The sequence below is a fragment of the Alligator sinensis genome, unplaced genomic scaffold, assembly GCF_000455745.1.
Source record: "Alligator sinensis unplaced genomic scaffold, ASM45574v1 scaffold907_1, whole genome shotgun sequence".
Lineage (NCBI taxonomy): Eukaryota > Metazoa > Chordata > Crocodylia > Alligatoridae > Alligator > Alligator sinensis.
This window is the reverse complement of record NW_005841925.1, coordinates 1,664,151-1,686,417: the sequence shown is the minus strand read 5'-3', so window position 1 is coordinate 1,686,417 and position 22,267 is coordinate 1,664,151. Positions and strand designations below refer to the sequence as shown.

The window sequence follows — 22,267 nt, the reverse complement described above, 5'->3', positions numbered from 1 at the left end:
TCTAGCATGTGACGTACCCTGACCCAAAGCTTCATTATTATACTGAGCACTGGCTTGTGTTGTATGCACCCCCTCCACCCCCCAGCACACACCTCCCTATTTTGTAAGATCCTTCAATAAGGGACTGTGGTTGCATCCCACAGAAAGTGGTTAGGGTATGTCCTGGATCACTTTCCCTTTTGTTCATTGCATAATAAACTGTTCATTCTCAGATGCATAGTCAGTCATAATAGTATTTATAAAAATCTAAATTTTGAAATGGTCTAAAGTACCTTCTGTGACTTAATAATTTGTAGGTATATTTTTAGTTATTTTATATAGGGTGTAATTTACCCCTCAATTATATGTCCTATCACGAGGTGTCAGTCATTTCAGTCCTATAGTTACCTGTGTTCCACACACACAATTACTTTAATCATTGAAAATTATCCTTATCTGAAATAATTGCAAACAGAGTTACCCATGCTGCAGAAATTAATCCTGTGGTATTTTAACTTCCAGTATGAATAATTGTTGTCTTTCATTCTTGGCTTTTGTCACACTTTGCAGCATACATTAGAACATTGGCTGCCTGAGCTCTGAAGTGTTGAAACCAAGTTTTACCTAAGGGATAAATGGATTTGACACAGAAATCTGTACTGATGGTTTAAATGGATATCTGTTGTGACTCCTATGAAGGCAGATTAAACTGCAACTTTTGTATTTTTTTCCCGAAATGAGAATGAGTTCAGTTTTCAGCTTCAAGGCTTGCCCAGCTGCAGATGATATCAAGCCTTTTTGCTGCATGTGTTTGAATATTTAGGCAAAAGAAATGTGTAGCTATGGAGAATTTTTGTCTGTCTGGGTTTCAACAGCTTGTTTTTACTGTCTGGATAAAGTTAAGAATATTACTTACCCATTTTCCAAAACTCAATTTGCAGGTGTTCAAGTGGCAGAATGCTTACATTCAGAAATAGTTAAACATCTGGAGTTAGTTAGCCAAGCTACATGCAGTGAGATTAGTTAGGGAGGGGCAAATAGAAGCAAGCTATAGTGAAACCTCAATAAATTGAACTTTAATCATTTGCAAGCCTCTCTCCTTCCAAAAATTCAGTGAGCCTGGTTTTTCCTTTCATCCAATCTAAAAAATTGTCAGACAAGTTGCTCTCAAGAGTCACAAAACCCCAGTACACTAGATGGCAGCTGTGACTTTGGAATCTATATAGAAGGAGAACATTCTCTGTCTGACTGTTTTAATGCTGTATTTCCAGCTACAAAAGACAAATCAGATCATTAATAGAGCTGCATGGGAGCCATGCGAGCCTCCCAGAAGCATGTGAATATTTTTGGAGATTTTTAAAAAGAACTTGCTTTGACTGGTAGTCTTTTGCTTTTGGTTCCCATAAGTGTTCTAGCAGATTAGGTTTCTGGAAGAAACGTGCACAAAACAGCAAGATTTAAGGGCACGTTGGAGAATGTTTACAGATTGACACATTTTGAACTGATCCTGATTTATAAGAGTTCCACTGATTCAGTCAGGGAATTGAAATATGCTATTGGATTTGTCTGCAGAGCTAATCCACATCACTCAAATTTTATAAAGTATGTTTACAGATAGTAAGCATATCCATAACTGTGGCTTGTTTCCGGAAGTTGTTAGACAAACAGGTTTTATAGACAGTGAATATATTTGAGAAAAATTGCTATTTGTTCATGGACAATTTGTGGCCCTAAAGATCAAATGCGTTGAATACTTGACACTGTGAAACATGTCTCCAGTTCTAGTCATTCCATTGAGCATTATCATCAAATCCACTTTTGTAATTGGAAAATGATACACTGATGAGACTTTTTTTTTTTCCTTTGGTGCTTACATGTTCTTTATTCTTTTGAAACCCTTCTCCTCCCAAAGAAAGGCTACTAAGGGAAAAATAGTGTTGGGGGTTAAGTTTTGCAGAGAAATAAATCCAGAATGGTGGTGGCAAAACTTCTGTGGCAGCTGTCTGCTCGTACTTTGGTCATTCTGCTGTTTGCAAATTACAGTCTTTTGGTAAGTCTTCAAGTCATTTTTTGCAAACTGGAGAGGCTCTGCATGAGCTGGGGAACTGGGAAATGCCTGGATTTTGCTTGAAGACTGATTGTTACTCAGAGCCAAAATGTGTACTAGACCACTTTATTCCCCTGGGTAGGGATATGTTTGCTCATAGCTCATTTGCAGCAGTGCTGACATAAGCAGAAACAATTATCTTAATGTATTGGACTCGGTCTTAAACTGGCTGGCTTGAGCTAAATTGGATAAAATAGGGGAGGAGAGAGATTTTGGTAGGAGGTTGCTGGCACCCATGTACTCTCAACTTCAGGCCTCTCATCAGTCCCACTTTCTCCCAATCAGTTTTGTTCCATGGTGCTGTTCGTACTCTTGGAATACTTTCTTAGTCTTGGAAAAACAGCTTTTTGGCTAGACTTCTATTCCTGCCCATTGGGCCTCAATTTCATAATCTTTCAGGGAGGAATTCTGTTCCAGTGGCCAAACTATCTGACTAAGGGAGGCCTGGGTTTTATTCCAGGCCCTTCTGCCCGACCTGGATGCACTGTTTTCCCTGTGAACCTCAGTTTCTCCATCCATGATGAAATGCTAAATGAATACCACCTAAGTAGTGGTATTCTTTTGAGATCCACTCATGAAAAATGCTGTCAGAGGCAGGCACTGTTATTCAGCTTATATTGCAACATACACAAAATAAAAAACCTTCCAGTGTGAGGCATGTACAGTGTGAGTGTACGCTCCCTTGCTTTCATGACATGTCTGATTTAATCAAAAATAAGTGTGACTGCAAACAGGCAGAGTTGTAAGAAAAAAGGCTTTGAGACTGCAGGGCAGCATTTATCTGTCTGGTAGCAGCTTGGCTCAGTTTACATGCCTAGGACCCTGCTATCTTGCCATACTAGGTCCTTCTGGAACTTCATCCTCTTTCTCTTCCCCCTCCCCCCCCCCTTTTTATTTATGTAAATGTTATATATTAGGAACTTAATCTTCTTTCTACTGTTCCGTTCATTATAGGATATCTTCCTTTTCATTTATCATTGTTTTTTTTTTTTCCCCTTGGGTTGAAAGTTTCCTTTCCTACACAGCTTGCTGCTTTGCAAGTCTGAAGAACCAAGCATGCTAATGGCACTAATGTATATGCATGTGGGCATTTAAAAAGAGTGGTCAAGGTGATGAGTCTTGGAGGCTTGTTAAGTAACTTTCATAGATGTAGGGTCAGAAGGGACCCAAGCAGATCATCAAGTCGGACCCCCTGCCCTGGGCAGGAGAGAATACCTGAGAGGTAACTATCAAGGCTCCTTTTAAAGGCCCCCCACCAGGGTGGGAGCAAGCACCACTTCCCTTGGAAGTTGGTTCCAACTCCTAGCCACCTGAGTGTGAAGTAGTGCCTCCTGATATCTAGCCTGAATCTACTCTCAGTCAACTTACAGCTGTTATTCCTGGAGGTGCTCAGGGGAACAGGGTCTATTCCCATTCCCCACTGGTCACCCCTGGTAAGTTTATAGACAGCCACCAGCTCCCCCCTCAGCCTTCTCTTGCAAAGGCTGAGTAGGTTAAGGTCTTGTAGCCTCTCCTCATAGGATCTGCCCTGCTGTCCCCTCCCTCAATCATGCGAGTGGCCCTCCTCTGAACCCTCTTGATGCTGGCCACTTCCCTCCTAAGAATTTCTCCCTGTCACTTGACTCACCCCAATTCATCCCAACTAGGACTTGAACTTGGATTTCCCTATATGGTAGGCAGAAACTCTACCACACAGCCACCAGCGTTGGTGAAAGCTCTGCTGAAACCCGGGCCCTTTAGATCTTCAATTTAACGCTTTTCCCAACTGAGCTATTTTGGCAGCACTTAAGCTCTTGATTTTTAAGAGTGCACTGGTGGTCAGAAAAACAATCTTTCAACTTCTGTGTTTTTTGCTCTTGTGTGCAGAACTAATCATGACATTCACCCTTTCCATGTTCAGTGAACTTTGTGGTTCTGTCCTTTAAGAGCACTCTCCAAAGTGCTGTCCAATGCACAGGGCAGAGGAGAGCACATCATGTTCATAATCTGTGTTCTGACTTACTTCTCAGTTCATTTTTTAATACAACTGAATGTCTCGGTCACATGCTTTAAATGGCCTAGCATTCAGTTACTGTGGAAAGTCTTGCCTCTGTGACTACTACTTCCTACTCTGGTATTTTATGGAAATGACTTTAGCTCTTGATCCTGAGGGCACTGAACTCCTGGCATCCTGAGATGCAACACTTTGGTTGCAAGGCTTCTCAGTGTCAGGAATGATGCAAACAATTTGTTTTCTCTGAACAGTGGGTGTGGGAACCTGCTTAACCATTGGTCTCTCACCTGATTACTGCTCAAGTCAAGTTGTTTGGAGGAAGGTTTTGTCTGATGGGGGAGGATGTGAAGTATTTTTCCCTCTCTGAAGAATTCTGGAGCGAGAATGAACACTGTATATTCTTTATGACACAGCTGATTCCAAGCTCCAAGTTACTCCTGCTGTTTGATCCTCATCTGTATGCATGCAAACTTGTACACATACGTAGATGCTGCCATGTTAGTTCAGAATGTACATAAGGAGATTTAAATAAGGATTCTGGCCTGGATGTGTTCTTTCATGCATACCCAAACATTGTGGGTTGTGTCTTTTGAGTATATAAGGAATTTGTCTCCTTAAAGAACATTATTTGATAGTAAGTGGTGGGGAGAAGCTGTCACTTGCACACCTGCAAATTGAGCTTTGGAACACGGGTAAGTAATATTTTTGTCACCTGTTTATAATCTGTTTTATGTTTAGCGAATCCTTCCTCTAGACTCTTGGCTTGTCTACACAAGGAACTTATTCTGAAGATAAGGTGTAATTTCTAAAGTGCAGTAGGTATTTCAAAATAATTGTGTGTGGACATTCATATTCTGGAGTAAGTGTCCACACAAGGGCCAATTTTGGGATAGTATATTGTGGTTATTTCTAGATGTTAAATTTAGGGCTTTTTTTACAAGAATGCTATAGGAATTGGAGCAGCTTATTAGACATGGTCCAAATATGCCAGGGGTGGACAAAATGTGGCCTGTGGGCCAGCTCTAGCTGGTCAGCTGATTGGATCTGGCCCACAACTGCCCCGACAGTGCTCCACATGGGTCCAAGCCCCACCTGCACCTGCCAGCCCCAGCCAGCACGCACAGCTTCCTGTTGGGGCTGCTCCCAGTGCAGCTACAGCCGCCGGGGTACTGCTCAACTCTCCCTGCCTCCAGCAGCAACTCCTCCTCTTGCCTCTGGCTGCACTGCGCTGCTCTGCTCTGGGTGTGGGGGGAAGCTGCAGCTGGGTGGCTCCTGCCCCAGCAAGCGGGGCTGCAACTCCTGGCCACTTTTCACCCACTTGGCTGCCCACGGGTGGCTGCTTGTGGCACTAGGCAGGTGGAGTGGGTGGAAAGTGACTGGGAGCTGGAGGTAGAGCCCTGCTTGTTGGGGCAGGAACTGCCCAGCTGCAGTTTCCCCCCCACCCAGAACGGTGCAGCAGGGGCAGGAGGAGGAAGAGCTCATGGAGACAGGGGGAGCTGAGCATGAGCAATCCCCAAGTGGCTGCAGCCACACTGCAAACAGCCCCACTGGGAAGCTGAGGTGGCGGCCCTGGGTGGAAACAGAGTGCAGGCTTCCCAGGACAGGAGCAGGTGGGGCTCAACTCCATGCTCAGTGCTGTGGGGGCAGGGACAGGCTGTATGGGTGTGGGAGGGGGAAGCCTATCGCACCTGTACCTGCCTTGCCTGGGTGAGCTATGCTGCATGCGCCCTCTGCTCCCCTGTCCCTCCCCCCCATCCCCAGCTGGCTCCCAGGCCTAGCACACAGGCAGTCCCCCACACATGCACACACTGATCTCCCCAACCCCTTTATGTAAGAGTAAGACTATTTTGATCTATTATACAATTGCCTCCTATATACACTACTCAAAAAACATAAATCAGAACAAAAATTATTTTTTGAAATAAAATTAAAATGTTATAGCAGGTGTTTGATTTTAGTATCAAACATCTACTATAACATATTTTATTTTGTTTTTAATCTATAATTTGTTTAAATGATATTTTATGCACACGGCTCTTGACAGCTCACTAAAACTCGTTAAGTGGCCCTCCAGCTGAAATAATTGCCCACCTGTGGGCTGTGCTCTAACCAATGTGTATGTTGGTTTTTTGTCATGCTTTTTGTCACTCTGCCTGACTACTCAACAGCTATGCTGCCAGAGTACAAAATGCACTCCATTGCTGAATGGGCCATGGCAGCTTCCTGAAGGTGTGGGAGTGTCTTCATCTGCCTTCTGCTGGTTGGTGGCAGTGGTGAAGTAACGTTTCTGGCAGAGCGGAAGTGTTTTGTGCCACAGAAGGGCTTTGGCAGTGAATGCATCTCTTAGATTAGGGTTTCTTTGCAGGAGTTTGGTCACCTGCTGTTTGTTTTGGAATACAAGTAGGGATCTGCTTAAATCGTGGCGAATGAAATGAATTTTTGCAGGCTGCTTGCAGCGCACGGAGCAGCCCTTTCAGCCAGTCGGCAGCGGGGAGAAGGGCAGGCGCCATCTTGGCTGTTCCCCTTCAAGCTGGCTGCGAGGCTGGGCCACTGGCTTCCACTGGGGAGCTGGCATTTTAATTTAGAAAGGTTTTGGGGTTGTGTCTGCAGACTGTGCATGATTTTGTGGTTTCTGCAAAATTTCAAATTAAGTGGGTCCCTACATATAAGTTGTTTCATTGTCAATCCTAGCTAAGATTGCTGAGGAGTCCCTGCTGTAAGCCTCTACTACTACCCTTGTGGGGATGAGGGTGCAGTGTCTTTGGTTGCCTGCTTTTGACATTCCCTCCCTGTGGCAGTCAGTAAGAGACCAGTGCAGCTGACTTGCAAAATATGTGTGAATATGCCTCTTTTTGGTTCAGTGTTTGGTGGAATGTGGCTTGATGTTTTGTTTTACTACACTGTTTGACTTCTTAGTTTATCACCCAGGGTAGATAAAGGAATTCTTCTGCTGACGTTTATGGTCGGTCTAAATGTTTTGCTTGGTTTTGACTTGGAACCTGCAGGCTGTAGAGATGGGTGCATTAAAACCAATCAACTAATATATGACATGAATCTAATGGCAGCAGATGAGTTCTCGAGTAGCCAAGTGGCTTAAGTATGGACAGTGTAGGCCATCTGCTGGTATAGCAGTCCCTCTTCTATTTGTTTATATGTGTTACTAATGGAGAAATGGCTATAATAGGGTTTGTTGTTTTTTTTAAATCCAGCATTTATTTTAACAGCAGTTCCTTTTCTGCCTATTGTAAATAAAATCCAGCTCTCGGTTGAATACCAATCTGGCAGTTGATTTGGGTCTCTTCTGTTAACTGGATGACTGCCATTTCTTGCCTAAAACTGTGCAGTCTGTAGAACTTTGTTTCAGTAATGCTTTAGAAGAATCAGGGGACCATGAAATGATGTTAATGAAAAACCTGTGCATATTTCCTTGAGTCTTGGACAGCAACAGACACGTGTAGAGGCTGAGGAGGTAAAAAATATAATCTACTGACTATCGTGCTCTGGATTGCAAATATGTATAGTGCTTTGCCCTGCTCTGCTAGTTTGCTCTTTTATATTGATGCAGAAGCAATATATATATATATATATATAATTTTTACAAAAATCTTCCTAGATGCAGGAAGAAGAATTTTGTAACTTTTAATTTCCACTGTTTGCACACAAGAATAGAGAAGTGATGCAGAGTAGAAGGTGAGGAAGCATTTTGTGCACATGACCATGTTTACAGAGAGGATTTTAGCACTGTTTTTATAAGGGCTGGTAATGTTAGTTGTTTTTCAAAATAAATGGACTTTGCTGTTTTTTCTAAGCACTGGAAGGACACTAGGGACAAATGACTGAATGTTCAGATAGGTCATGCTTGCCATTCTTGATACTGTCTTTCAATGCAGGTTTAAATTTTGAATAATCTGATGTTAGCCTCAATCCTTGTGGCTTTTTTTTAAGAATTCAGAATATTGGCTTTTTTAAGGGATTGCCCCTGGTGAATTCATCTTTCTCTTCCCATTTTTGTGTGACAAGTATATAAATGGCCAGATCAATTTTCCTTGCCCTCTTTGGAAAGAATGTTTAAATCAGATAAGCACTGTCGTTGGAGCCCCTTCAGGTATAATGTCTGTTGCTAGCAGGATACTCTTCACTTCCATGCTGCCAAACCATTTGGGGCTATCTATGTCCATTTACAGCAAATATAAGTATGTTTCTCTTTTGCTCTGCCCCTCTTGCTCCCCTGTACCAGGTTCTTCTACTGAGGGTATTGTGATATAACATCTCATAGCTTTCTTTCTGCCATTTGGGGAGCTGTTATGCTGAAATATGTGGTGCACTTCTATACACATGTATTTTAAAGTGTTATTTCCCATTACCTCAACTCCAGGCAGGAGTCCACCAATGCCAATTTGAAAGTGCTTGTAAAGAGAATGACGGTCTTCTGTCTCGAAATGACTTTTGGAACTTGTTTATTACCAAAAAAAAAATTGTACTCTAGCAAAAAGAATGTATTTGAATAATGTATACAATTAACAAGAGAAAAGTGGAACCTCCCCCCCCCACGCACACTCTTCCAAACTCAGATTTTAATCAGCATTCAGATGGATTTTAGTGACTTAAATTATTTTTCTACAGATGCTTTTAAAATCAAAACTAAGCCATGAAATTTGGTTCACCTCCCAAATTCTAGAGAGATTCCTGTTAGTGATTGAAGTGGTAGCTTATCATTAATAATAGTTGCAATAAATATAACAATGTAATGTTACTCATTTGTTTTACTTGTTTCAGTATTCTGAAATCTGCCTTGATCCCATTCTTCTATAAACACCTGGATTAACTTTTCCCTCAGAGAGGTCCCCAGTTTGGGACTGCCTTCTAGATCAGCGGTGCTCTATCTTTTGGTCCCTCAGGCCCGATGGAGTCCCATGCTGCCTCTGCATGGCCCTGCCCCCAATAGCCCTGGACCCTGCACTGCTTCTGCCTTGCCCCGTGCTCCAGAATCGGGTCCTGTACGCACTTGATCTAGTATGCAGGACCACAGCCTGCAAGACTCCCCATGGACCTGTGGTCGGATGTGGCCACAGGCCACGGGTTAAGCAACGTTGCTGTAGACTAAGTAAGGGTCCGAGTTTCTGTGAAAGAAGGTTGTTCAGTCATCAGTACTTGTTTGCTATCCCAGTTTATATGGATATTTACATGCAGAGGATATTCTCCAAATCTGCATGTTCATATTTTTTAGACTCAGACTACTGTTATGACATTAACAATAACAGACGTAATTGCCCAAGTCTCCGTGGGTGCATCTACACGTGCAATTAATGTGATGCAATAAACTCTGGCACAGTTCATGCTGGCGTTTATTGCTCCCAGGTGCCGCATTTATACATATGCCCAGTACCACAGCACATTGAGCCAGGGCAGCGCAGTATCAGGTGGCAGGGGACCTGGGAGGGGAGGGGTGTCAGCCTGCCAGCCTGGAGCTGCTCCACCCTAGCTTAGCGTGCTGCAGAGGGACTAACTAAGACATGAGAATGCTACAGTGCAGGGCTAGCTGGCAGGAAGCCCCTGTACCCTTGTGCCCCAGCCAGTCTTGGTCGCTGTCTACACGTGCGTTGGGGAGGAGTAAATAACTCCACTGTAGGATAGTATTCGTGTTGGACATTACTATCCTATGGCAGTTAGTTAGTTTACTCTAGCCAAATAGCACCACATGTGTAGAAGGTGGTGTTTTACTGTGGAGCTAATTAGTCAACTCCACAAAGCGCATGCCAGTGTCCCCTGTAAACTGAGGAAAATATCCATTTGCCACACAGTATGAATAGGTCCATATTTGTGCTTGTTTTCCCCCAAAGCAGACTAAATATGTCCTGTTCTGAACAATGGAAAGCAGGCTGTAAGGTCCCTGCTGCACACTGCTGTAATAAATTGTGTGTGTCTACTCCAGTGAAACAGATACTTGCCCCATTCAGTCTTTAATGTTTAAGTACTTATAAACTCCTGTCTGTGTAAAGGGAACTGAAACTGGTTTTGTCAATTTTTTTGCCTGTCTTAGAGTAGTAACTATGATTGTCGTCAGGGCCACTACTTAAATGGCACCAAGTAATATTGTAATAAAGTGCCCACACTGAAACCACTTGTAACTTATTCTATCGCAGGTAGAGCCCTTTCACCAATAACTAGGGACTTATACAGCTCGTGATTGTGCGGATTTTGCAGAAATAGTGAAATCAGGTGATTTCTGTGAAATCCATGGAGAGGGGGAGGGAATCTTAGTAAAAATAAAATGCTGGCTCTCCAGTGGGAGCCAGCAGTCCTCCTGGGTGCTGCAGCTTGCCAGGGGGAAGAGGGGAGGGGTGCTGTTGGCATGAAGGCCTGTCAAAAAGATAGCTGCCACCCCTGATCCTTGCTGCTGATTGGCTGAGAGGGCTATCTGTCATGCGGCCACACCCCTCTTCACCAATCAGCGGTGAGGGGCAGGGCTGCATGATGGACGGACCTTAACCAATCAGCATTGAGGGGGAGGGCCATCTGGACAGCCCTCTATACCAATCAGCATCAGGAGCAGGGCAACAAGGGCCCCTCAGCCAATCAGAGGTTTGGGGGGGACACAGCAATAAGCCCTCAAAAATGGTGGCTGGCCCCGTGATCTGCCCTTAAAAATGGCCAGCTGCCTCCAAGTTGGGTAGATCCCTACCAATAACAATTGAGAGAGAACATCAATACCCGCCAATGGGGTGTAGAGCTTTAACCTGGATATTTCTTGCTGCAGTGTTAGGCAGCTTCCCATCTCATGCCTGCAAAGCTAGTTTTCTTAGAGGTCAAGGGTGTTTGGTTTTCTGTAAAAAGGTAACCTTTTTCGGGAATAAACTGTGTGTTGCCTGCACGCTCAGCATCATGCTGCTTGGAAAATAAAAACAATACTTGCACTGCATGCAAAACTACGGTTTTACAGCACAGTTGTTGCTAAGTACCTGGATCAGTAAAGAGAAAAGCAGCTTTATGACAGGGTAAAATGTAATTTAAATCAGATTTTTTTTCTTTATTCTAATAAAACTTGGATGCTATTGGGCTGAGTCTGAACTTGATGAGTGCCTGTAACTCATTTAATTTTGAAGGGAGGATGGCTCCACATGTCTCCATAAAATTCAGATGTTACCCTGCCTATGATGTTTTTTTGAAATCAGCTAAACTGTGTTTTTTGCAAGTTTTAATTGTCCATTACTGCCAAGAATAGTATCTTGGAGGATCTCCTAAGCAGCACAGAAATGGAGCATTTGTTTGCATTTATAGTATTACATTCTAGAGGGTTAATTGTATGAATTAACAGTTGTGCAGTGATTCATGCTCCCCCCTTTTAAAGCTGTGGTGTTTTGTGGTGTCCTTGGACAAATACTATGAGTCAAGGCAGGTTTTTTGTTTTTTTTTCTTGTGAAAGCTTCAATTTAAGGGGACTCAAAGAAATAGTAATTAAGATGTCAGGTGTTTGCTCATGGTTACGATATTAAGTGTGTAAATATAACACGCTAAACTAAAGCTTTATAAAGGAAACAATATAATGTTGCAGTCAGTACAGCACATTCTTGAAAGGATTTAGCTTCCTTAACAGACTCCAAGTAAAACATGAAACAAGTTGATTGTTTTCACATGTTCAGCATATAGAGTAAATAAAATGCATGCAGTCATTTTAAAGCCTCATTGTCCAATCCTGAGAGAGATTACATGCATGGTTATTGGATGCTTGGTGACTTGGTGGTTCAGGTCTAGTTCCTGGCTGGCGAGTGTCCGTATCACACAGCCCACCCACTCCCCATGCTTGGGAAACTACTTCACATGGTTCCCAACCTGGTAAGGGTCCTCATACGAACTTAAATAAACCCAATGGGGCTCGTTTCCCAGCTGAGGCTCAAATAGACAAGAGGCAAGCGTGTGGTCTTCAGTTTATTTGGCCGAAGGTCCCCCGACCTTAGAAAGGCAGAGAGGGACCCCGGTTGCACTCTCATACACGTATTTATATTCTCTGGTTACACAAGATTTTTCGCATGCGCAAAGCTTTAGCGGAAAATTACTAGTATTGCATAACTCTGCTTAACCCGCGGGGTAAGCTCCAATCACAATACAATTTTAACAATTTTTACCAAATAAGGCACAGGTCTGCCATTAAGCTTGCTTATCATGCTTAGTTACTATGGGGGAAGTTGTGGGCACCTGGGAGTGCAGGCTGTGCTTCCTGTGTTGCTAGAGAAGGAAACCCGCTTCCTCGCGCACAATTTCTAACACCCATCACAATTAACCATCACAACAGAAAGGCCAAGAAATCTGAGTGGACCTCTAGAATTAATTCTCTTTTCCCTTCCGGAGGTGGTCTGTCAAGGGCTAAGTTGAGCCATTTTGCAGATGATAGTAGTTAGTGAGGATGATTATCAGTGGATTTTGGGTTTTTGTCTCAAGGGTTTTTTTAAGCTAGAAAAAAGTCTAAATTCTGTTTTACCACACTATGCCTCTGCATTTAACTCCTCTGGGACAATGGAATTAAATTGGCAGTTTCACTTTGCCTTTCTTACAGAATGTTTCAAGATTTGAGTTGTAAACAACTAATTCCGTTTACATCAAAATACACATTTAGTTCAAATTGCTAGATACTCAAAATAGATTTCTTTTGTACAGCTGCTGCCATGTATTTCTTGCTCCAGATTTTACTTTTGGTTAAATTGGCAAAAAATGAGAGTTTTGAAAAGTTGTCATACTGATCCAGAGTAAGAATCACAGCGTGCTCATGAGGTGGTATCTGCCTTTTTGCACTACTCTGACAATATTCTGGCCATGTGTTTTTTGCTCTTTCAGATAGCACTTCAAATAGAAAGTTGTCTTGGAGAGGGATTGTGTAATATCTCTGTGCAGACACCCATGTTCACTTTTTCTGGAGTTCAGTAACTGGATTTAAGGTGTTTTTTGTTTTGGGGATTAATTGTGTAAGACCTAAATGTGGGTCATAATAATATTTTTGTTTAAAGAAGTCTTTCATCTTAAATATGTGGAAAGAACAGCTGGGCCCCTCTTGCATGTAAATGTGTGGGTTAAATTGCTTTCATAAGCCTCTGTTGTAATCCAAGAAGGTAGATGTCTGCTTCTGTGTTTTGCTGTTATAGTACATACCTGGGGGGAGGGAGGGTGTGATTTTTTTTGGAATGGACAAGGTCAGTCCCTAGAGATCTTTCACATTTCTTTTCTAGTATGCTCCAGGACTTTGTTTAAAAAGAAAAAAACCCTGCAGTTTGTTAATTGCTCATGACTTACAAATAACTGGCAAGTTGACAGGTTGAAACAATTTGAGCAAGGCCAAGTATCTGTAGCCCCATACAATTTTCCTGTTTGTACAAATAATAATCTACATGCATGTGCTGTGGAGGTCAGAGTAGGCACCAAATTGAGGCCACTGCAACTTGAACTAAAATTTCTATTAATTTTGTGCGGTAGAATTTTTTCTTTGTATAGCGCAGTTGGGAGGTTGATTCCAGCTGTCAGAAAGTAGTGGCACGTAACATGTCAGGTGGTACTTTGCAATAGCAGGCAAACCATTGTCCCCCTTCCTGCCTCCCACTTTGGATTAATCTGTATTGACTATATTCTCAATGACTGGAAGTTTTTAAGAGCAGGTCAGACAAACATTTGGCTGGGATGGTTTAGACAGGGATGATCTTAAGCGATCTTTTGAGGTCCCTTCCACTCCCTTTTCTTCCCCCTCTTTGATTCTTTGTTCTTCCTTTTTAATTTTCCTGTGCACCTCCAGTTGGTTCAGTATACACTTCTTTTTTGAAACTGCTGTCTAGATTTGCTGTGGCTTGCAATATTGTGCTCAGTTATTTTAAATTTTTTTTGAATGTGGCATCGTCCAAAATGTACTGCATGTTTCTCAGACAGAAAGGGAGACATGTTCCCTACTCTAGGAAGCTTGCACTCCATGGCTGTCTTCAGTGCTGAAAGAGGTACTATTGTTATACCGATATAGCCATCTTGGTATTAAAATATTTGAAGTTATGGCAAGTTTACTTTAGTGCAGCTAGTAAAAATCAGTGTTATAGCTGCCACCTCAGGTTTATCATGACCAGCTACATTGTGGTGAAACTTGTCCTGTGTCTTCTAGGACAGTGTTTCTGAACCTGTGGGTTGCAACCCAAAAGTGGTTCATGAAAATATATGAAAGTATCACGAGCAAACTTTAAAAATGGATCAACAAACTTTACAAATATATTCTCCTTTAAAGGATAAAACCATGGCTTTTCCCTGGGCTGGCAGAGTTCCAGCTTTCAAGGGGCTGTTTGGGGCCCCCCATGCTGCACATACATGCTCCCTGCCGCACATGCTGGGGGGCTGAGGCCTGGGGGGGGGAAGTGGCTCGGGAATGAGGGGCATTGGGTCGAGACTGGCCATTGATGTTTACAGATGGAACCTGGTACAAAAAAGGTTGAGAGCCATTGCTTTAGGAGATGTAATAATTATTACATTAATCATATCTCTCCTACCAATAAAAACCTGGTATAACAGGGACACAGGCCAGAGATGAAGGAAAGAGACATGCCATGCAAACTAGACTGAATTAAGCAATAACTTGCCTGCATTATCTTTGCATTTTTTAAACTTAAACACAAATACACCTTTTTCCATTTTAGCTCTCTTTTTCTCTGAGACTGCTTTCCTATATAATATTTCATACTCTTGTATTCTACCTTCTATGTAGATAAGCAAATGGAAGGAACAGTCTTGGTTAGATGCCTGAAAGCTGGAATAGGATCTAGCCCTAAATGTATTAAGTCTGGAATCTACTTTGTAACTTTCAACAGCTCTTTCATATGGCAAAGGCGGATGGGTGTGTTAGAATATAACAATAGTAGGCTTGGCTGTTTGTACAGGTGGAGCTTGTAGACATAAGAAATCCATGTTTGTCAGAGCAAACCTGAAAGAGCAAGATAATATGTTTTCTTTCTTCTGTTCACCTCTGAAGGAAGCTTTGCAGCATCTGAAGTTTACAGATGTGTCCATTCTAATCTCTCTTCCATTTATTGTGAGGTGCTTCTGTGTTTCCTGTACATAAGACGATTTGATAGCAATGTGATTGTTTGTCCTGTTTACAAAACTAACTTCTTATGCAAAGAATATGTAAACAGTAGTCAACCAAAAGGTTCAAGAAACAAATTAAAAACCCAGTTATAATTTTACGTATAAAATCGCAAATTTACAACTTTTATTTGAGAGATTTTGTTTTGGCAGTTGTCATGCATAAAGTGTTAAGACTCAGGTTGCATACAGTTCTTCTGATGATACCCTCCTATCCCCTGGCATGTTTATTAAGCCAACACCCTACTCCCTGCCAGGGCCCAACATGCAGCTTGACTGAGCTTCTAACCTAAACAAAACAGTGTGCTTGTGTAGTGTGCTTGCATGCCGTGTTCGCATACGGGGTGGATAAATATCTTGACTTATGTTGGACATAGTGTGTGTGCGTGTGTGAGGGAGAGACACCAGCAAGGTCCAGTGCAGTTATCCTTGTGAGCAATTGGCTCCTCCACAACCTGTAGCTATTGGCAGAGTAGTAGGTGCTGGGACTGCTGGGAGACTCTTGTTTTGAACTTTATATGGAGGGCTACACAGGGTCTTGTGATTAAGGCAATGACTGACTTGGGAGATTTGGATTCATTTCCCAACCCTGCCAGAGACTCCTTTCGCAACCTTTCAGAAATGGTTAAATCAATTCACTATCTGTAGAATGGAAATAATACTTCTTTTGTCTCGTTTCTTGAACTTGTACATTCTTTTGATTAGAGACTCTGAGTACTTACCTGCATATGTCAGATGTATTGATTTCAGCTGGGGTGTATAGGTGCTGGCATAATACAAAAAGGGGATGAAAATGTGCTTTATCAGCATCTTCCACAATAAATATCTCACACATTTGTGCATTTCCCTTCCCCTTTTGGTGTCTTGGCTGCTAGATGAGGCTTCTCTTTCTTTCAGACTGAAATCTTGTGTCCCCCTGGTTGTAAATGTGCACCTTCTGCCACTTTATCTCTACTATGGTCTTTGTACCGCTACTCTTTGCTTAAAGTCGTAGTTATGTTCTTGAAAAATGCGACTTTAAGTGAAACGATGTTAAGCAATCCAGTTACGTCACAGTAGTTACTTACTAGCAGATGGCAGCCAAACAATGTTATAACAAAACATTGCTGAACTTTAAACGAGTATGTTCTCTAATAGATCAGCGACGTAATCATGAAAACATTAACTGGGATGATGTTAAGTGAGGAGTACCTGTATTTGGATCCCTTCTCCCCCTGCCCCTCTTGTCTTCTTTACCCACTATTCTGTTTTACCAGCAGCAGCACAAAATAGAGCCCTGTTGCAGTAGTGAATTGACAGGCGTCATGTTTGGATACCAGCACTGAAACTGACTGGGGATTTTGTCACTTACTGTTTCTGCTTGGGAGCACTATAAAAGCAGGCCTTGAGATAGGCTGAATCCAATAATATTTTTATTTTGACACAAATTTCCCAATAAAATGGTCTTTGAACTAAAACTATCTCTGAAAATTTGAAGCAAAAAAAAAAACATTGACAGAACTGTTTGGTTTTCTTGCTTTTTCTTGTCCATCACTCCCACCACCATTTCTGGAAATTATGTCAATCTGGACCCCCACAGCGTTTGTCTTCATTCAGTTATTTGCCATTTTCCGGCCACACGAGTTGTCCAAGATGAAGATATGTCTACAGAGTTGAGAAGATAAGATTATTTGTGCAGCCACAGAGGGCTAGAAACAAACTCTTCCATGGGGACTTGCGTTGTCTCTACTTACAAATGAACAGAAACTGCTAAAATACCCTTTTGCATGGTATTGTAGCTAGACCCAGCCAAAGCAGGGATTTGCAAAGGTGACCTTAAGAATAGGAATGGGAAAAAAAACCAAACCTCACTGCCTCCTGGATATTTTCTCAGGTATTGTTCCAGGGAGTACAAACGCCACCAGCTTCACTGCTGTCTGGATATGGAAGGTACGGTCCCCCCTCTTTGGAATGTTAACCCTGCAAAGAATGCAAAGACTTATCCTGCTGCACAAAGACTGCATTAAAAAAATGCAGGTGAAGGGGTTAATCAAACTTTCTTGAACACCCAAAGATTTGGTTTGTGTTTTAGGCCAAGGTTCAGGTCAGTTTTTATTTATCCATGCCTAAAGTTAAAACTCTGCAGCGTCTCTTTTTACAGATTCCAGATACTGAAAGAAAGCAAGAGCTAGAAGCAAAGCAAAGCTAAGCAATTTTCTATTCTTCTATTACACTTCTTATTTTTATTTTTTTTTGGTTTGGCTGATAGCTGCTTAGCCAATAATAGTAGATTACGTAGTGGTAAAGATTCCAAACTTTTAATGGATAAAATAGCTTTTCTACAGCACCTGAAAAATTTGGCTAGTAGAATTTCTCCAGGATTTGAGCAAATAAAAGCTTGACAAAGGTAGGCTTGTTTCTGATCTATATTGTTTCCAGTTCCAGATGTTCTGTTCTGCTGACTCCAGAGGACACGGCTGAATTTTAGAAAAGCTGGAAAGAGACATTCCACTTCCATCTGTATTAAATATGAAACATGGACTCAAAAATCTTGTTTCTGAAATGCAATGAGCTGTTCAGATAATACATGGGTTAGAATTAACTTATCTGGTGGCAATAATCCATTGGGAGAGAAGAAAAATTAGTCGTGGCAGATTCAAATGCTGCTCTGTAGTTTTTCCTCTTGTGTATTGTAATAATGATGCATTTTCTAGCCAGCTTGTTAGAAGGGAAACTCCTGTGTTAGACTGTTCTAAGGGTTCAGTCAATTAATCGCACAGCATGTGTCAGTGAATAAGTACCATGAGCAAGGAGGGAGTCCAGAGGAACGTGTGATATAATGTTGGGGACACATTTTGTGAACTTGATACAAGACTTGGCACTGAGTTTTTAGTCCTGCTGCAAGGTTGTTGGTGATATTCAGCAGCTGTAGAAAATACTTCTATTGGTATGCTGGGTAATCTTAATTTTTATCAGGTACAGCAATGATTTTCAACTTTTTTGATTCAGTGCACCCCTTCATATGTTTTCTGGATTTAGTGGCAGCCTGGTTGAGAACCACCATTGTGCTGTCTTGGCTTACTTCAGTGTTTCTTTGGGGTGTTGCTATGGTGGCCAGGTGAAAGTGGCCTGCACACTAGGGGTGTGCGAAACAGGCCGAATTAGATTCAGATTCGGATTCAGCCTGAAATGGGGACAGTGATTCAGTTCATCGATTTGGATCATTGTCCCTGATTTGATTCGGCCAAATCTGAATCTGAAGATTTGGCCATAGACATAGCTTTCAAAGTTTTTTCTATATACCTTTTAGGTACCAGACATGGCTTGTGAATGCTGAGATGGTGGGGTGCATGGGATCCCCAGCGCGCTCGGGAGAAGACTTGAAAGCAGACCAGAAGCAGTTATGGTCCACTTCCAGGTCTGCTGCCAAGCACGCTGGGGATCCCCCCGCGTTCCTGTGGGACGCTCCATGCACCCCACCGTCTCAGCATTCACAAGCCACCTGGTACCTTGAGGTATATAGAAAGGACATTTAAAGTTGTGTCTATGTCCTAATCGCTGAATCTTTCTGAATCTCTCTGAATCAATTCTGAGGGTTCCGATTCGATTCGGAGAGATTAAAGGGTCTCCTGATTCGATTTGGATTCAGGTGTTTGGCCACTGAATCAGGCTGAATCTCCGCTGAATCAAATCGATGACCAAAGCTTTGCACAGCCCTACTGCACATGTTGTGAAGCCAGATCAGGAAGCAACTATGGCAGGAGTAGGCAGTCCTGCTTGCGTAAAGTTTATCAGCCACTACTCGGTCAGGCTCCACACAAGGTGCAGGAGACACCTTTCCCCAGTGTGGTGGTGCCATGGCACTCTTGAAAGAGTCTTGTGGCACCCCAGTTGAAAACCACTGAGCTAACGTAGCTTTTCAAAGTTTATTTTTCCTGTTTGTTTTCAAATACTCATGGTGTATAAGTCTGGCGAATCTAAAAGGCAGAAGCAAATATGTATAACATCTATTTCCCAGATTTCATGTTTGTGGGTTGTTTTTTTTTGGGTGGCGTGAGGACAATTAAAAGGGAAAATTCAGTTAAGCTAGTCTCTAATGTCAGTGGTATAAATGAAAGGACAACACTATTTAATCTCTCCCCTAATGTAGAGAATTAATACAGTAACCTATTCTCAGCTTTGTAAACCTTTCTTCCTTGTTGGAGATAATTCTGTGGTAGCCAAGAACATTGATTAAACTAAATTCATTCCATATGACTCCTTTATCTTTTTCTCTCTCTCTCTGGGGTCAGTAGTGTTTGTCCTGCTGGAACTACATGAAGGGAGATTCTCCATTCTCTTTTATTATTCCGTAAATCCAACTGTTTTTTAAATATTTTAGAGGCAGAGACAGTGGAGGTTTCTAAAAGTTTTACTCGCTCCGTCCCAGTGAATCTATGCTAGTTTTGGCTTGATGATGGGGCAGTGTGTTCATGATTTCAGCAGGTTGTTTTTTTTGTTTACTTGTTAATCAGAAAATTCCTTGCAGTCTAAGTGAAAATAATTTTACTAATTGATTTCAGGTTAAGCTGGTCATGGCATGTTTCAGATTATCTAGCCAGAAAAGGGACCTCTTCCAAGATTACTTTGGGCCTTGGGCCTGTATTCCATACATGGAAAAAGGAAGGAACTGTTGTAACTATTTTCACAATTTGCACAGAATTAGAATTTTCACTTAATCTCCTTTTAGATTTGGGCAGGGGGTCCTATCTTGGCCTTTCTAAAACATGGTGAGGTGGAAACGGATCATGTGCATATTTGTTCTGATACAGCTGAAGGAAGGTGGAAATTGCCATAGTGAAACTGACCCCTTGTCAGCTATCTTGTTCCAGGCTGCAGTCCAAAATCTATGCTTCATTTTTAAGCTTTTTAATCATTTTTCCTCATTGGCAAATATTTTAGCCTTTGGAAGACCTCAGTGAAATATTATTTAAATCAAAATCTAAATCAAAATCAGTTTTAGGGCAAAAGTAGCCATCTAAAGTATTTTCCCCAAGTTTAAAATTATGTATGCTAATTATTGGTAACGTAATATATGGCAGGCGTGGCATTCTACTGAATAGGTTAGCCAAGACAGGCTCTAACGCTTATCATGTATAAGCATGTTGATAAATTAGCGCTATGCACACAGTCAGTTTGGGGTACAACTTTTATGGACTTAAGGGAAGTCACTGAAGTCGAATCTCCTAGAAATGAATATGCTCCCTTATGACTTAGGTCAGGTCTCTCTTGCAGGGTTAGTCTGTGTTATAATTATGCCACTGCAAACTCAAGTCTTACCTACATATAGAATCCCTGAATGTTACATCTGGTCCTTCTAGCTTGAGTTGGCTGGTGAGAGGAGGAATCGGAGACTAACATTTGAATCAGTACAACTCATCAGCTGGTGACAAGGGCCATTTTACAGTGTAGCATCACTTGAGTGCCGCCTATCTCTCATTGCCTTGCCATAAACTCACTTGTGAAGATCAGATCACCAGGGAAGAAAACGCTGGAAATTTCCAGTGTTTTCCACCTATATAATGCCAGTGTTGCCCAGGAGATGAACATCTATCTGAATGGTCGGAGGCTAAGGCATGAAGCACAAGCCATCTACTGGACACTTGAGCTATCATGAATACTTGAAAAAGACAGCAAATGAAAGTTAAAACGTGCAACAACCTCCTTAACAAACTAGCCGGGTCATGGGGTGCAAGAGCCTCATCCCTAACAATTTCAGCTCTTGCCATCTTGTACTCTGCGGCAGAGTACTGCACATCAGTCTGGGATCAGTTGTCACACACCAAACTCGTTAATGTGCAGCTACACTCGATGATGCGCATCACCTTGGGAACTCTTTGACTGACACCTCTACCATGGCTCCCAGTCCTCATATCCAATGGGAAGTTGCATCTAACAAGCAACTGGAGAAGATCTATGCCAGTCCAGACCTGCTGTTGTATGACAGTGTCTTAAATCCACCTGCTGCATGTTTACCATCACAACACCCGCTGTGGTCCAAACTGCTGCACCAGGACCACATGGTGGAGACCCTATGGTGTGAGGAATGGAGGTTGACATCACCACCAGACGAGTTCCTTATCACAGATCCTACAGCAGGAAAGGGCAGTTATTTCAGGTGGAGTGCTGCTTACCGAGTTTTGGCAAGCTGTTGAGGGCTGAATGGGTAGCCTTGCCCCTTGAAAGGTGACCCGCCTCCTGGTTGCCATCTTGTGACCAGAAGTCCTGCCCTCTAACCCTTGACCTTTGCCATCAGAAGTCCTTCCCCTTGTCCCTGGAAATACTCCTTTCAGCAAGGGGTTTGCCATCTCAGAACCAGAAATATACCAAATTATATTCTAAAAATTGAACATCTAAAACATTAATTAATTTTATTTCAAAAAACATTTTTGTCCTGATTTACATGCATGTACGTAGAGGTGATTGCACAGTAGCTTAAAATGAAGTCTTACTCCTGTATATTGTAGGGGTAGGATGGAGGGCACTGGAGGTGGGTATAGGTTTGTGGGGGGCTGTAAGTGTGTGGGTATGTGGGGTGTGGAGGAGAGGGTAGGTGTGTGTGAGGGAAGTTTTGTGGGGTGGATAGGTGTGGGTTTGGGGGGAGCCATGTCGTACAGTAGTGGCCAGTGGGTGGGCAGGGAAGTGCTGAAAGCGATGTGGGGGGTGGCAGTAAGCAGGCACAGGGAGTGCAGTAACACTTGGGCAGGAGCATGGGGCCTGCACTGGTGTCCTGGGGCCAGAGCTGGCAGGGCCCAAAGCAGGGTGGCAGAAGTGCGGGGCTGGGCCAGCAAGGCTCTATGGAGCTGGGCCAGGCTGCGCCAGCAGGGAGAGAGGGGAGTCAGCCTGGTTCCAGAGCCCCTGTCGGCCCGGCCCCATGCTTCTGCTGCCCCACTCTGGGCCCTGCCGGTCGGTGCTGGCTGTGGGACGCTGGTGCGGGCTCCACACTCCTGCCCAGCTTTTGCTGCGCTCCATGCACCCGCTCACTGCCACTTCCCCCCTGCCTGTGGCTGCTTTCACCGCTTCCCTGCTCTCCTGCTGGCCCCCCCTGCCCCCTCTGGGTTTTTGGCCCC

At 42.8% G+C, this 22,267-nt stretch overlaps 1 protein-coding gene across 4 annotated transcripts in view; it reads left to right on the top strand.

Annotated features, from left to right (window-relative positions):
- LRP5 (LDL receptor related protein 5) overlaps positions 1–22,267 on the top strand; it is a 250,039-nt gene that overhangs the window by 1,402 nt on the left and 226,370 nt on the right. The window lies entirely within an intron of this gene.